The sequence below is a fragment of the Peromyscus californicus genome, unplaced genomic scaffold, assembly GCF_007827085.1.
Source record: "Peromyscus californicus insignis strain IS unplaced genomic scaffold, ASM782708v3 Scaffold_10__1_contigs__length_136768540, whole genome shotgun sequence".
Classification (NCBI taxonomy): Eukaryota; Metazoa; Chordata; class Mammalia; order Rodentia; family Cricetidae; genus Peromyscus; species Peromyscus californicus.
The window spans coordinates 60,130,055-60,147,722 of NW_026294391.1; the positions used below are offsets into that span (position 1 = coordinate 60,130,055).

The 17,668-nt window shown below is 40.9% G+C and overlaps 1 protein-coding gene and 1 pseudogene across 4 annotated transcripts in view; both read right to left on the minus strand.

The window, feature by feature from the left end:
- The window catches only part of Nexmif (neurite extension and migration factor), a 145,262-nt gene that overhangs the window by 18,785 nt on the left and 108,809 nt on the right, over window positions 1–17,668 (minus strand). For 3 of the 4 annotated variants that reach the window (XM_052734384.1, XM_052734388.1, XM_052734389.1), the window contains one exon: window positions 6,129–6,177. The exons of the other annotated variant lie outside the window; for it this stretch is intronic. The gene's annotated coding sequence lies outside the window, so the exon portion shown is untranslated. The remainder of the gene's footprint in view (window positions 1–6,128; window positions 6,178–17,668) is intronic. 4 annotated transcript variants of the gene reach the window in all.
- On the minus strand, window positions 7,639–10,001 carry LOC128116826 (endothelin-converting enzyme 1-like; annotated as a pseudogene).

Here is a 17,668-nt window from a genome sequence, read left to right on the forward strand (position 1 = left end):
GAGGGGCGAAAAGTGATGTAATTCTATTTCAATTAAGACATATTTTAAATAAATAAATAAATAAATAAATAAATAAATAAATAAATAAATAAATAAATAAACGCATTATTTTTAGATTTCAATCCTTAGTGTCTTCTGGTCTTTTATGTTTATAGTTAATTTCAAGAAAGTCTATTTTTAGTACCAGAAAGGTCAAGACACAGAAAGAGGAACTATGATAGCTAATGTCATAATGAACATAATGGCAAATCTATGAGAATAACTCAGAACTTTGATAAAGAAAACAGATATTTTAATCTTAAAATCCAAAGTGTTTTCTTACCATTTCTTACCATTTTCAACCTCTGCCCAAAAGAAGGCTATACAAGTACAAATTTCCATGTTACTGACCTGTACTTGTACTCTGTTCAGGAAAACATAATAATGAAACACTGCTTCATACAAGTATTTATTATTGCTAAGAAATAATGTTCCATGAAATATATAAAGGAGCAATACACTTATAAGTATCAACAATTATCCAATCATGTCAGACATGACTATTATTCCAGGACATAGTATAATAACTGTAACTTTACTCTGGGATATTATTTCTCTAAGGACATAATTTTCCTTTAACAGAAAAAAAATCTTTCCTTTAACAACAACTACAAAAAAACCAGTACCCAGAATTTGTAGCACAGAAGTAAAGAAAATGTTATAAGGCTGATAACAGAGGAGAAATATACTTTGGCAGCAGACAAAGAAATTCAGAGTAAGCTGTGGGGGCTTGGTGAACTGAGATGGGGAAAGATAATGAATATGTACTAGGTTCTAGGCTGGATATAGTTACAGAAGGTATCTCATTTGATGTATAACCACTTTGTAAAGTTGGTTTTAGTAATTGTCATTTTCTTTCAAAAAGGAAAACTGAATGCCATAGGAATTCATTTAATGATTATCAATACTTTAGGTCCTTATTTTCTAGAATTAAAAAGATAAATTATAAGCAATCTTTTAGTAATTTCTTATGACTTTTCAAATCTAACTTTTAGATAGACAACTAAATGCATTAATTTTCTCTATTATCTATCTATCTATCTATCTATCTATCTATCTATCTACATCTTGGCTGTTTACAACAATGATTCTGGAGAGAGAATCTAATTTTTATACCTCAACCCTGAGCTTGTGTTAGCTTTTTCCCATTGATAAGACATTTATGACAAGAAATCTGGCGAGGTTTAAAAAATCTATTTTAAGTATAAACTGATTAGCACTTTTGTAAGAATAGTAAATAACACAGTGACATGCATTGGAATAACATTAGCTGGAGACAGGTAATTTGAATCAAAACTGGAAAAGCATGCCCTCCTACCTTCATTTCCCTTTGGTTAGGCCTAAGAAAGGCTCACAGATTCTGTCTCACTGGGTTGTTATGTTACTCTCCAGAGGCCTTGAAGACTTGTGTCTGAGGGTGTAGATGGCTCATACCAGTATCTGTGTTAGTTGCAGTGTGTGTGTGTGTGTGTGTGTGTGTGTGTGTGTGTGTGTGTGTGTGTGTGTGTGTGTGTGTGTGAGAGAGAGAGAGAGAGTGTGGTCAGGGGATCCATTGCTTTTCCCAACCAGGGAAAAAAAGCAAAACAGAAGGTAATGACCATAGTTGTGACAAAGTCATTGGAGTTTGAGTAGTACCAGTTGCTGGAACACCAGTTTAAACCAGTTCACAAATTGACTCAATGCTATCCATGATTATATGTTTTATCAGGCACTACTGTAGAAAAGACAGACGAATAAGACTAGAAGCTTGTTTTCAAGGTACTCTACATCTAGTTAGAGAAACTGCACATGAACAAATTCTAATATAGGCATAGTACACTAGAAGAGTGTACTATGTTTCTACAGGCACCTATAATGCCATTTTCTACCTGTGGAGAGGAGAGAAATCACGAAGGGCTTCACTTTAAGCAAGAGCATTTGAGATTCATCTTGAAAAATGATCTTGCAGGAGCTGTGGATAGGGAAGTGGAGTAGAGAGAAAGACAGTCCTGGCTAAAGAACTTCCATGAAATCCCTGGATCTCTCATTCCAGTCTAAGGAGGTGCTATAAAATCATAGGTACGATGACTGGTCTTAAAATGTTCTATTAGCCTTGCATATAGTGTTCTTCTAAATCAGAATTCAACTTCTTAAGTCCTATTTCCTTTTTACTGTGTTTTTCCTTTTTTATATTCAATATTCTAAATATTCTTCTTTTTATGTTCTCTTTTTATAACTAATATAATATCATATGATAAAACAAAATTAACACACCAGAATTGGACAAAACAAACAAAAGGAAAAGAACCCAAGAGAAGGCATTAGAGATCCACTTGTTTGCACACTCAGGAATCCAATGAAAACACTAAACTGAAAGGTATTATTTATGTAGAGGGCCTGGTGCAGACCCATTCAGGCCCTGTGCATGCTGCCTATCTCTGTGAGTTCATATGAGCTTCAGTCATGTTCATTTAGAAGGCCTTGTTCTCCTGATGTCCTCCATCCCCTCTGACTCTCACAATCTTTCCACCTCCACTTCCACAAGTTTTCCTGAGCCCTGAGGGAAAGAATTTGATGGAGACATCCCATTTGGGGCTGAGTGTTCCAAGGTCTCTTACTCTCTGTATACTGCCTGGCTGTGGGTCTCTGCATTTGTTCTCATCTGCTACAGGAGGAAGCTTCTCTGATGATGGCTGAGCAAGGCACTGATCTATGAGTATAGCAGAATCTCATTAGGAGCCATTTTATTGCTATGATATTTAGTAGATCAGTAGTATTTGGTTTTACCCAACATCCCTGGGTCATCTAGTTTCAGGTTCTTGGTCACCCAGGCAGTGTCAGGTGTGGGCTCTATCTCATGGAGTGAACCTTAAGTCAAATCAGTTATTGGTTGGTTCCTCCCACAAGCTTCGTGTCACCATTGCCCTAGCATATCTTGCAGAAAAGACAGAATTGTAGATCAAATGGTCAGTAGATGGGTTGGTGTTGATATTTCTTTTTGGGTATTTATTGTGCAGAGTACTTCCTGTACCAAAGACACTAGAATGTAGGGGCGAAGACTCTGTGGAGGCACCAGTTCAGCTTCTCCATGTTCAATGAGTTATGTGGGTGTTGTCTTCAGCAATGAGGGAGGCAGTGCCATCAGTTTGTGGAGAACAACCTATATTATGTTCTCTTAATATGTGTTTTTTTTCTTCTAGGTATTTTACATTGGAGATTCTCTTTGCCAGGCATGTTTTTCCCTTTCTCAGTTCTTTCCCATTCTCTCTTTCACCTCTCTATCTTTTCCCTAGTCAGTTGTACTTTGACACATTCCTTAATTCTTACCACTCCTAACAAAATTAGTCTCTGTCCTTTAGGCTCTTAAAAATCTTTGCTCTCTTTCATGTTTACCCATCACTTTTTTAATGTCTGGTATTACCCAAAAGGCTATATGATACTGCTTATCTCTAAAGCGCCTGGTTTAGAGTGTGGTCTGTGCTCTATAAAATTTGCTTTAAAATGACATTGAATGGTATGAAAAGCTGAGAGAGAATTTGGGTAACAGTACATGCTGGGCTAAAAGTGGTATGTATAAGAAGATATAGCAGATAATATATCCTGAAACTATGCTGTGGAGTAATTCAGAAGGACACTACAGAGTTATAAGTTGTGAAGAACTTTAGGATCAGTGGTAGTGGTAGAGACAAATGTAGGGAGATAAGGCCAGGCATGATAAGTCATGCTTGTAATCCCAATACTCGAGAAACTGATGCAGGACGATCATCACAAGTTTGAGACTAGCCTGGGCTATAGAGTGAGACTTTGTCATAAAAAAGCAAAGAGGTAGTTTAGGAAATAAAGTTCAAGTGTACAATCTGAAAAAATAAAACAAAAATCTCTAGAATCAGGGATCAGGAAATAGAAATGGAAAGAAGATATTGGCCTTCAGCAGAACTATAGAAATGTGCTGTAGAGACTGAGTGAGGGAAAGTAGTCAGCATATAGCAGAAAGAGGTAGAGAAGTTAATACATAGTTGTAAAAAGAACATTGTAAGCAGATGGGTTTCAGGCCAGAGTAACCCCAGAAAAGTCTTTATGCAATATGTTTATGTGAATAAAGCAGGTGAATATTAAGACTGTCAGGTCCCACATGGATAATGAAGCTAACCTGGGCGTAGATGTCACAGTGGAAAATGGGCAATCAACCAGGAAACTGGTACTGATGGTAGGTAATCTACAGGTTTTATCAGAGACTGAAATGAAACAAGAAGCCAGTACTGTTGTACCAGACAAGTCCATAGAAGGTGTTCCAGGCCAGTCTAGCTAGCCTTGTCTATAACCATTTTTCCCAGTCAAATTCTAGTCAGCAGAAGAAAGTTAGTAGCAGATAGCATTTTAATCCATAATTCTGCCTGGTAACTCTATTTTTCTGAGACATCACAAGATTTCAAGGATCTAGGTTAGAAATATGTACTTAATGCTTTAAAATTTAAAAAAGGTGTGTGTGGACCTTGAGAGCTTGTTTGGAGGTTCTAGCAGGGAAGTGCAACTACTCATATATGTTTAACCAAAGACTGGTCCTCTTCTATCAAGGGAAGGTCATCCTCTAGTATGGCTTCTGGAGGGGCACACATGGAGCAGTGAAGGAGGAAGGGGACACCTGCCTAGTCAGCCAGATCAGCCAAATCAACGTGGCAATCATTGGGTTGACAGATGTCACAGCCAGATTGTACACCTGTCAGAATGACTAAGATCAAAAACACAAGTGACTGCTCATGCTGGCAAGGATGTGGAGCAAGGTGAACACTCCTCCATTGTTGGTGGGAGTACAAACTTGAACAGCCACTTTGGAAATCAATATGGTGGTTTCTCAGAAAATTAGGAATCAATCTACCTCAAGATCCAGCTATATTACTTCTGGGCATATACCCAAATGACACTCCATCCTACCACAAGGACATTTGCTCAATTATGTTCATAGCAGCTTTATTCATAATAGCCAGAATCTGGAAACAACTTAGATGTTAACTGAAGAATGGATAAAGAAAATGTGGTACAGTGCATCAAGATCATAATGGGGAAACATGCAGGGACGACCAAACCAAACTAGTGGGAACTCATTTAAGTTGGATCAATGGCTGTGGAGCCTGCATAGGACTGGGCTGGGCCCTCTGCATGGCAATACAGTTGTGTAGCTTGATCTGCATGGCGGTGGGATTAGAACCCATCCCTGGTGCATGAGCAGGCTTTTTGGAGCCCACTACCTATGATGGGACACCTTATGCAGCCTTGAGGCAGGGGGAGGGGCTTGGACTTGCCTCTACTGGATGTGCCTCCTCATGGGAGGCCTTCCTTCTTGTGGGGGGGAGTGGGGGGTGGGTTGGGAGGGGGAGGCTGAGGGTTGGGAGGAGGGAAGAGGGGGATCTTTGATTGGTGTATAAAATGAATGGAAAATTTTTCTTAATAATAAAAAAGAAAATGTGGTACATTTACACAATGGAGTATTACTCATCTGTTAAAAAATGACATCATGAAATTTGCAGGCAAATGGATGGAACTAGAAAAAAAATCACTCTGAGTGAGGTAGCCCAGACTGAGAAAGACAAACATGGTATGTATTCACTCAAATGTGGATATTAGCTATAAAAGAAAGGATAACTGTGTTACAATCCACAGACCCAGAGAGGCTAAGTAAAAAGGAGGGCTCAAGTAGGGATGCATGGATCTCACTGTGAAGGGGAAACAGAATAGATTTTGCGGGTGGACTTGGGGCAGGCCAGGATGGGAACAGGAGAGATCAGGTTGTGGGAGGGAGAAATGATTGGAATTGGGGGACATTTGGGGGATGAGGTAGAAACAGTGCAATGGAAACTCCCTGGTATCCACAAGGGTGACCCTAGGGAAGACTCCTAGTAATGGGGGATACAGAGCCTGAACCAGCCATCTTCTATAACCAGGCACAGCATCCAGTGGTGGGACTGAGACACCAACCCAGCCACCAAACCTTCACCCTTCCATCTGTCCTCCCTGAAAGATATGCTGGGGTAAACATGGCACAGAACTTGTAGGAGAGGCCAATCAATGACTGGTCCAACCTTGAGACCCACAACACAAAAGGGAGCTCATACCTGATATTGCCTGGAAGGTCAGGAACCAGAGTCTGGATAGCCCAGAGACCTAGGATAGAACCAAACACAATTGAAAAAAAAATCAATGAAATTATTCCTAATAATATTCTGCTATACTCGTAGACCAGATTCTAGCCCAATCATCATCAAAGAGGCTCCATCCAGCAACTGATAGGACCAGATGCAGAAACCCACAGCCAAACATTAGGCGGAGCTCAAGGCATTTCATGGAAGAGAAGCAGGAAGGATTGTAGGAGCCAGAGGAGTCAAGGACACGACATGAACAAGGCCCACAGAATCAACTAACCAGGGCTCATAGGGGCTCACAGAGATTGAAGTGACAACCAGGGAGCCCGCATGGGTCTGACCTTGGTCCTCTGCATATGTTATGGTTGCGTAGCTTGGTGTTCTTGTGAGACTCTTAACAGTGGGAGTGGACGTGTCTCTGACTCTTTCGCCTGTTTTAGCACCCTTTTCCTCCTACTGGGTTGCCTCGTTCAGCCTTGATATAATGGTATGTGCCTAGTCTTATTGCAACATGATGTCATGTTCGGTTGATGTCCTTTGGAGACCTACACTTTTGTGAGGGAAGCAGAGGAGTGGATCTGGGGGAGAGGGGAGGAGGGGAGACTGGGAGGAGAGGAAGGAGAGGAAACTACGGTCGGGATGGAATATATGAGACAAGAATAAAAAAAGTGTGTGTGTGTGTGTGTGTGTGTGTGTGTGTGTGTGTGTGTGTGTGTGTGTGTGTGGTGTGTGTGTGCATAGTGTCCAGAAGAGGGCACAGATTCCCAGAGCTGGATTTACAAGAGGTTGTGAGCCACCCAACATGAATGCTGGGAACTGAATTCTGGTCCTCTGCAAGAGCAACAAGTGCTCTTAACCACTGAGCCATCTCTCTAGCCCCCTACATAATATTTTAAGTACCAAAAAATACTTAAATAACCAATCATACAACTTTAAAAAATATTAAGAATGGGAACATAAAAATGATCACAAAGAAACTCTAAAGCAGCAGTTTTCAACCTGTGGGTTGTGACCCCCATGGGGTCAAAAGACCCTTTCATAGGATTCACCTAAGACTATTGGAAAACACAGATATTTATGTTATGATTTATAAAAATAGCAAAATTATAGCTATGAAGTATCAATGAAATAATTTTATGGTTGGGACTCTCACAGCACGAGGAATGGTATTAAAGGGTTGCATCATTAGAAAGGTTGAGAACCACAAAATTCATATTTCTCCTTAAAAAATCCATTTATTTTTATTTTTTCTTTTAGTTTTGAGATTCTAATATAATTACATCATTTCTCCCTTCCTTTTCCTCCCTCCAGACACTCTCATATACCTCTCCTTGCTCTCTTTCAAATTCATGGTCTCTTTTTTCATTAATTGTTTATATATATATATATATATATATAAAATATATATAATTTATATACGTATGTATATAAATTCCTAAATACAACCTGTTCAGTCTGTATAATGTTACTTGTATATATGTTTTCAGGGCTGAACATTTGATATTGACATGAAAGCAGGGGGGCTGTGGGAGTCTGTACTGAGGCCTTCATGGGTGCTCTCAGGTATGCAGACAGTGCACCGGACCTGTTCAAATCCCAGGAAGAAGGGCTGGTTGTTGGAGAGACCCAGGGTAGGCAGTATCTGCTCAGCTCCATTCTTCTTCATCCAGTTCTGGCAAGCCCCGTAGGCTGCCTTGAGGCCCCCATTGTGGGCAGTTCTCCCCAGCAGTGTGGAGATTGTTCACAATGTAGTTGCTGTATTGCGACACACATTGGTCTACTGCTTGAAGGCCTCCATCGATGAGTTCTTCCATCAGGGCTGGAGGTTCCCATCCTTGTCATATTCCTGGTTTATGGCCCAGGATGATACCAATGCCACCAAAGTTCAAGGTGTTGGGTACAGAGTGGGTATAGAATGGTGCCTACAGGATTCCAGCTGGAAACACAACCTCACTTTTGGTGGGTGGGTGGGGGTCATACTCCACTGATCTCTGTTGGGGATTTTCCTAAGCTGGGTGTCTGTGACTCTCCATGAGATGCTGAAAAATCAGATCTGGAAACAGGCTTTGGGACTAGAGCTCAACTTTAAGCAGGGGGGAGGAGCCCCACAATCTGAAACCCCATCCCCACTGAGATGGTGCCTTTGAGGGAGGTCTTGGGATGTTCTTCTGCCTGTTGGCCAACTCTGGATACAGGTGACCTCCTCACTGGGCTTAGCAAGGACCCAGGCAGGGACATCAGAGCCTTTTTCCTCCAGTCGGCGCCAGCAGAGCCACCATGGCAGGTAAGCAGCATCCCCAGGAAGGGAGCCTTGTATGTACAGTGACTCCTGCACCGCACCTGGGTCAGGGGTTGTCCAGCTTCTTTGGGTCCATGATTAAGATAGCGTAGTCTATCATGTTGTAGATGACACCTGCCTTTTTCTTGGCCAATTTCTGGGTGTCTTCATCCATCCACTTCAGGGTGCTCAGGCTCTCTTCAAATGCTTTCTTGATCTCCAAAATTATCTCACTGGTTAAGTTCTTGCTGTCTTCAGTGGAGGTCGCTTTCACAAGCATGGGGCCCAGGGCAAAGTTCAGATTATTTTCTGTGTCACTCACACAAAATAGAAACTTACATCAGGGGAGGCAGGTCTTCTCTGACCCATATATGACCTACACGAATTCATCATTGTTCTGAGAGCACTGACCCAGGAAGGAGCTTGTTTTCTGTACCAGGTTCTGCATCATGTAGTTGTTCATCAGGCATTTGTTGGTGTTGTTGATGAGGATAGAGACTTGTCCCATGTGTTAGTTGTTGTTGACTATGATGAACTCAGGCTCATCGATCTCTACCGGGTTAAAAAAAAATGGTTTTGAGAAAAGGTAACCAGTTGATGGGGATGCCAACCTCTGCAGCTGGGCTCCTGTGACTTTGTAGTAAATGAGCTCCTCATCCTGGCACATCTCCTGGGAGACAGTGATACATTGGCTAGCACTATTTCAAAGTCCATGATCTGCTGTATCTGGGGTTGGATGGAGTCCTCATTCCTACTGCCCAGCAGCTTCCCTCAGTGGACTGTGTAGTTAAGATATTCAGTCAGCACCTTCTCATTTTCTACCTTGTTCAGGTCTCTAAGAGGACAAGCTGAGGCTGGACTGGTCTATTTGGATCATATTGCTGTTGGCTTTCTTGGACTTCACACTGACATAGACAGAGAATGGTGAGGTTAGGTGGTGGGGTGTGATCATCTGCAGCATGTCTTCAAAACTGTCCTTGGTCCAGGGTCCTGTGATAGTCCTGCCCCAATGTTTTCAATAAGCTCCATCAGGGGCTTGGCCTGGACTCCTCAATCCTCATTTTGTTCTTACACACATGCTTGTACACTTGGGCGTTCCTTGGGCTTTGTTCAAGCTGGCAGTGGAACTTTTGAGCAAGCACTTCAAGATGGCTTGGTTCTGTTTGCAGAGGTTGCTGAAGCTCCCCCAGTGTGAGTGGTCATCAGGTACGGGGTTGGCCTTGATCCAGACCCCACAGACACAGCTGAAGAAGTCCTGGCAGGGGTTTACAGTGGGGCCCATGGAGTTTAAGATGAAACTGGCCACTGAGACTCAGGTCTTCCTTAGACATACCGGGGTCGTTCTTGTCTGGTACTGGATGTCTCAGGCTGCCAGGCAGACAACCAGCTCTGTTGTCAGAAACTACACCAGAACCACCAGCTGCTTCTTCACTGGGGTGGGCTGAGCACCCCTGGCTGCTCTGGGAGCTGCAGAAGTTCACCTGCAAGGCAATAGGGTACATGTTGCCTGCAGAAAGTGAGTCCATCAAGTATTCCTTGTCCAGTGTGGCTTGCTTGTAGGTCGACATATCGCTGGTGGGCTATGCACCGGGTTTCTGGCAGCACATCCCTTTGGGGTTGGGCTCCTGACTCGGCGCAGCTGCCGCCACTGTATTCCCACTGTGTTCTTTTTCCTCCATTTGTCTGTAAAATCCCCTGCTGTAGTATGGATACTCGGCTCAGCTAAACGGGTAGGAGCCATTTTAGGTGATTTTATGATTGCATCAATAAAGAAAGAAACTTTCCCCTTGTTCTCTGAAGCATCACAAAGTGAATGTAATCCAAGAGCTGACATGCTTCTTCGAGCTCAGGGCTTTTTATCTTTATTATTTAATTTTCTTTTTCTAATACACACACACACACACACACACACACACACACACACACACACACACACACACACCCTTCTGTTTTGGAGTAAACTGTCCAGGTTTATGGAGATGTTGAATTACAACTGAATAATATTTATGCTGTGGGTCGAAGCAATCTCATATATCAAATTCCGCAGTGCAGATCCACTGTGAAAACTCACTTGGCCCTCATATGTGATATTCTTTCTTTAAACTGTTACCTATATACTCCCATGTCTTTAAATTTACAGCACCTTCTTCAGGGAGCCATGGGAAGTGTTAAAAATAAAAATAGAGAACTTTTCTACGCTCTTTAGTGACACATTACAAGGAGTGGAAAGCAGGAGCGAAAGAAGCATCTATCTGAAGGAGGAGAGCACCCTTTCGAATCTCGCAGTCTCGGGGTTACTACTGGCCCTTTCCGTTCTTTCCCTTTGTTAAACTTTTCATTTTACTTATTTATTTTTAGCCAGTCTCATAGTCTGATTCTTTTACCTCTTTTATATATTTATCACGGCTGTACTCACTCTTGATTTCTCCTGTATTACTGCCTTACAGTTGGGTACCACTTGACCTGAACCCACATGAATAAGGGTCTCTATCAGCTAGGTGTCAAGTGGGAGGACCAGGGCGTGAGGAATAAAAGAGATAAAAGCAATAGTTGGGATCAGGGGAAAATGGCCAAGGTCAGCAGAGAGCTAAATCAGCTAATGTTGGCAAAGAAAATACAGGATACCTCAAGACACTACTGTCTTAGGACTAATAACCACAGCCCCAGGGGAAGATTCAGATTCCTAGAAACCATACACTTGACCCCTTCCAGGCTGGATCTAGCCAAGTCTGCTCCTGGAGAGAACACAGAACTAATGTTCCTTTTGTCCTTTCATCAGGGCCTCTGAGAAAGTCATAGGTTCGTTTGGCTCCCAACAGTATTGGGTGACCAACTGGTGTGCTCTTCCCTGGGGAAGACTATTTTTCCTGCTCTCAGCATTCCTTAGTCGGCTGTAGTTCTTTATGTAGGGCTGAAGCCTAATGGGCTTCCCCTGGTCCAACTTGGCATGTTTATTACTGTTTTCCTTGTGCAGCTCATGTTTAGCCAGTCATGTTGGTGAGGTTTTTATGGGTGTAGCCTCTGACATTACTAGGCGATACAATCTCTCAGCAAACTCACTGATTCTCTAGCTTTTACAATATTTCCACCCTTCAATTCCCCACTAACCTATGGGCCTCAGATGTGGGGAGTTTTTTAGATATATCTGTTGGGACTGGGCTCCACAACTCTGCATTTTGATTGGTTGTGGTTTTCTGTGATGGTCTTCATCTGTTGCAAGGAGAATTTTTCTTGATGACAGGTGGAGACGACATGTTTATAGGTTGTTAGGGATTCTGGCACTTTAGTAAAGTGGTGGTTGTAGGTACTCTTCCTAGGTACTCCTCCAAGATCCTCCATGATTTCACTAGCACTGAGCAGTTGGCTACGTTTCCAGTACCAGGCATGGTATCCCTCTTGTTGAGAGGGACTTAAGTCCAATTGGAAAGTTGTTGGTTACCACCAAAGTATTTGTATCATTACTGTACCTGTAGGGTTACATGCCATGCTGGTTTTTGTGGTTCGTAGGCTGGATAGGACTGTTGGTTCTTCCCTCCTTTGGAAGTTTGCATGGCACCTTCTGATAACATGAAAGCTAGTCCTTACAGAGAGGGCATTCAGTTCAGCGCCAGCTTAGGGGCCCCTGGGCTCTGTTTCTGAAATGCATGATGTCTTCAGAGACTTACCTTCCATATATGGAAGACAACTGAGAGCAACAGCCATAGGCTATATGTTTTTGGAGTCTCTTGGACAGTCCTGTCCAATAACTCAAAAGAGGGATTCTTATGTCTGGTACTGGGGTTTTTGTTAGGTGGTCTTTGGCTCTTGGAGGAAGCATGTCAGCTCAGATGAGAGAAGTCCATTTAAGCTATATATGTATATTTTTACACAGAATTACATGTATTATAGGTTTTTTAGAAACATAGTTAATAACACAATTCCTTAAGACGTTCTCAGGCATCTTTAGTGTTATTTTAATCCTCCCCCTCCTTCTTTTGTATTTACCTTCATTTTCCCCTCCCGGATTCTATGTATCTCAAAAACCAAGCAGTAGCATGTTATCTCATGATAAATATTTCAAAATTTTAAGAAGCACCCCCAAAATTCACGTAAAAGAAGTGATATTCTATGATGAATAGAATACAATTTCTAACCATCTAAGCAACATTAGACAAGCTCCTTCCCCTCTCTGAATATAAGTTTTATGAGCTATAAAATAGAGGAGATGAGCTACATTATATCTAAGAGCTCATGTAGTTCTAAATAACTCATATTTCACTTTTTCAAATGGGCACATGAGAAGCAGTTTTTTCATTTAAACTTGGGGTGATATTGAGGTGAGATAAGTATATACATCAGGGAATTCTTTATTCCTTTCCATTGCATGTCCCTGTCGATAACCTTTTTTTTTTTATACATTCATACTTTTATCCTACTAAATATAACATGTAGAGTGCTGTTCCTGGTAACAGGGCTCAGAATGGTCCACTTGCCTTCATTTTTGGCAACTACTAGTAAAGTTGGGGTAGGAAGGCTCCTTGACGAGGATCCTGATAAAAATGATGGCGCTTACTTTTTATCCTAGCTCATATGTGAGTCTTCCAATCTTATCACTTCTTTTCTCCTCTAGTCATATCTTCACCATCGTGTGACATCACTCAAAAGAAATTTCCAAGTAGAGCACCTTTGTAAGACCAGAAATCAATCTGAAAGGAGTTAAAATGCACTGCCTATGTTAAAAGGCTATACAAATGCTAGAAAGCATAATATTCACTAAGATCTGAATAAGACACAGAAAGGAGCAGAAGAGCCTATGGGAATCAAATAGGAAGTAGACTTCACTTCTCAATATTTATACTGTATGTAGCTCAACTTTACTGGCACATCCTAGAGTTTCTTTCCCTTTACAAAGGAGTTTTAGTTTCAGAACTTCTACTTTTTTTTTTTTTTCAGGTCCAAAGAATGAGGAGGAGGCCAATCACAGTTAGTCAGATGGTTCTTCCTAAAGTGTGTCCCTATCTTCTTGACTGTAGACCCATATGGGTAGTATTAATGACACATTGAAACAAACCAACCTATATATCCCTATTGGTGTGTACAAACTGGTGTGCCCCTCAAAGGACCTCATCCCTGAGCGTGGTACTTTATGAGGATGAGTTTATATAAGACATAATCACAGAGTGCCTTTGTTGCCAGGCATCACCGAGTTATATTTAATGCCTGAGTTCAATAGTTTTAGGGTGAATTATTTTTTTACTTTCTCCATGTTTTCTAATCTCTTTTCTTTTACTGATATTTCCTGTTAATTACATTTTAAAAATGTTATTAAATTCTTTTCAGAACTAGTTGCTTAACTATATTTCTAGGCTAGAAAGATCTTGGAAGATAGTTTAATCCCAAATTCCTCACTTTACAAACAGTAACCAAGTTCCAAAAGAGGAAACTATTTTTCAGTAACACAATGTATGTTGGTATTATAACACACTGGATGTGTGTTAGCTTCTAGTCCAGAAGTATCCCCAGCTGCATCAAGTTTTGCTAGGTGGAATAAATTACAAATGAAAATAGCCATTAATCAGAATTCTAATTTCTTGTTTTTCTTTATTGGAGGAGTAGTGTTACAAATCCAAAAGCTGTCCTTATTTATCTCAAGATGGAATAGAGAGGGGTAGGAGAAAAAAAGTTCACATTCACCTGAGTAAAGGGCTCTGCTAATCCGGACTTCAGATTTTAGAATTCTGTGTTGTACCATAAAGCAGACTAGTCCCTATTACACACACACACACACACACACACACACACACACACACACACACACACACACACGCATATACTGAAAAAAAAAAGCACAGTGTGTTTTATTTCCCAGTGTGCAATCAGATTGCTATACAAAGGACCAGAAGTTGGAAGATGACTGGAGCTAGGGATTCATTTAATCTCCAAGTGCTAAAATGAATTCAATTATTTAGTAAGGCCGAGTGAAAATATCACTGGAAAAATTTTGGTGTGAGAAGGATGAGAGACAACATTACAAGTAAGAAATGTTAAAGGTTTTCAGTGGTTGTTGGAACACAGTCCAGGAATGGAGTCATGTGAAGAGATTTCTGAGTGCTTGTGAGAAAACTCCAAGAAACAAAGACAAGAGTCTTGTGACCTCAGTTTCTTTAAAAACATGGAATTGTTCTTAGATTATGTTTTCATGCCCCTCCTAGGTGTAGCAAATAGGAGTGAATTTACTTTAGATTATTCATTACAACTGGTTATTGTTATTTGTTTTTATGCCTCTATGGAAAAACATGACTTTGCCACATGTGGCCTGCCCTGTGATTGTACACTTTACTCATGTCCTCTTAACTCTCAGTAAAAATTAGTAGATGCTCTGAATAAAACTGGCTATTGCACAAAACATTTGTCTGCCTCATTTATAGGCTCCATCCTCCCAGGCCCAACCGCCTCTAGAGCAAGTGGTGTCACAAAGCAGGGACTTGATGCCCACTACAAGATGAGAGTGAGGACCCTCACAAAAGGAGAAGGAAGTAAGCAAGTGATGCATTAACCTGCCCTGTTTTTACTTCTTCAGAGGAAGGTTGGGAAGGAGTGTGCATCTGTCATTGCAGATGGATCCACTGAAACATTATGGATTCCTCTTTGACTCCTCCCACCTCAGGCCATCAAGAACGAAAAGTGGAGGATGAAGAGACAGTGGAAGTCACCAGAAAGATAGAAAACCTCCAGCCAAAAGGCAAAAAGAGATATGGACCATATCATCAGAAGTCAAGTCTGCCCACCTGGGCCCTATGCTCCAAGGGAGAAGTCATTCTATGAAACACAGAGCCCTATGTCACACGAGAATCTCTTTCTGGTGATGCTAGCTGCTTTGACCTGTGCATCTGCAGTGAATGCCTCTGGGCATGTGTATTGGTCTCATGTTCCTCATCCTCCTTTCCTCAACTTGAAGATTGGATGGATCCAGTTCCTGTTATCTTTATTAATGACTCTGTGTTTATACCTGGATCTTGGGACTCTAATAGACTCATTCGTTCATCTGAAGAAGGGACTGCATCTGATTTTTCTTGGTATTTGAATCACTTCCCACTTGCATAAGACATCATAACATTTGTGTTCCTGTTAAAGGCAAATATGGGATTACATTATACAAGATACCAGAACTACTAATCATATGGGTTTCTTTTCAAGCTATTTTCTAGATTTTTTTTTCTGATCAACATAAGAATGTAACCAATAGTACTGGACATAGTTTTTATCTCTGTTCTTGGTGACAGAGTATTACACACAATGCTCTCACTGTTCTAATAATATTCATTATGGTTATAATTTGTTTGCTTATAGGATACTCATGCATCAAATGACAATTAGATTGATCTACAGCATCTCAAATCAAAACTACTCCGGATATCCTGTTGTTAAAAAATAAAAACAGGGGGAGATGTCAGAACATGGTCTAAGAAAGAAGTAGTGTAAGATTTCTGAGTGCTTTGAGGAAACTCCAAGAAACCAAGAAAAGAGTCTTGTGACCTAAGTTTCTTCAAAAACATGGAATTGTTTTTGAGTTATGCTTTCATGCTGCTCCCAGGTGTAGCAGATAGGAGCGAGTTTATTTCAGATTATTTATTACAACTGGCTATTGTTTTGTGTTTGTATGCCTCTATGGAAAAACATGTTTTTGCCACATGCACAGCTTGCCTGCCACATGTGGCTTGTCTTTTAAGTGTGGCTTGCCCGTCATGTGGGGCTTACCTGCCACATGTGGCTTGCCCATCATGTGGGGCTTACCTGCCACGTGTGGCTTGGCCACCACATGCAGCCTGCTCTTGTGAATGGATACTTTATTCATGTGACTCTACTTAATCCTCAGAGTATAAGTTGCCTGATGCTCTGGATAAAGTTGGCTATTGCATGAGATTTTAGTCTGCCTCATTTATCAGTTTCATTCTTCTAGATCCCTTAACCTGTAGAGTGGTAAACAAGTGATAATTTTCTTCATCTTCTTTTTGTAGTTCTAAGGCTGGGGTTGGGCATTGAACTTCAGTTCTTGTGCATGGTAGGCAAGCGCTCTATTACTAAGATACACGTCCATCCTAGATCAGCTAGGTTTTAGGTAAGCAAACAAGAGTTTTCTATAGATGACTCACAGTAAGTTGAAGAAAACGTACAATGCAATGCAAAACTACGATAAGCAAAAGTATTACTGTCTAGTCCAGGAAGAAATACTGGTGCTACTATAGATAGGCTCAAAAGATTCTTAGCTAGCTGTTGCAGTTGACTAAGGAGGAGCTCAGTTTTGCCATTCATAAATCCCTTTGTCTTCTCTTTTAATTTTGGAGATAGTTTCAAGACTTTTTTATTATGTATACTCAAAATAGAGGTATATTCTAAGCAGTGAAGAATAAAATAGTTAAACATTGATGAAAATTTATGAACCTATGTCTTTATTGAGCACCCTATCTCCTTAGTCCTATTGGTTATATAGAAATCTGGAAGGCCAGAACTGTCACATGAGTATGGAAATATGACAAATATATTCTACATATGTTAAATATCTGGTTTATATGTTAGGTGATGCCATGAGCCAAACAGAGATGAGAAATAAGTTCTATAAACAAGCCACTAGTAGCATAAATGATGTAGGTGTGTATTTTCCAAAGCAAGTCTTTCTTTGATATGGATCTTAGGTTGACTCAAATATTCATTTCTGTATTTTTATTTTAGCTTCAAATTAACGTAGAAGGTTTGCAAATACTCAGGGTAGGCTCCCCAGATCATAGTTCAACTGTGGATTTAATTTATGAAGGCCCATATGCCTAGGTTGCCCCCACCTGGAAAGGCTCCATCATTGATCATTTCATGAAGAAAGGTATAATTTCCCACTTGAGTTTCAATGAAATCTTCCTAAACCCACATGTCTTGATTAGGGTTTCTATGCTAATAAAAAAAGTGACCAAAAGCAACTTGGGGAGTTTATTTTTGCTTATATTTCCATTATCGAAAGAATTCAGGGCAAGAATTCAAGACAGGAACTTGGAGGCTGGAACTGAAGCAGAAGCCATGGAGCAGTTCTGTTTACTGGCTTGTTCCCCAAGGCTTGCTCAGCCTGTTTTCCTATAGCACCCAATACAGTCAGCCTAGGGACAGCACTGACCACAATGAGCTGGGCCCTACCCACAGGGCAATCTGGTGTGAGCATTTTCCCAGTTGAGGTTCTCTCTTCTAAAACGATTCTAACTTGCGTCAAGTT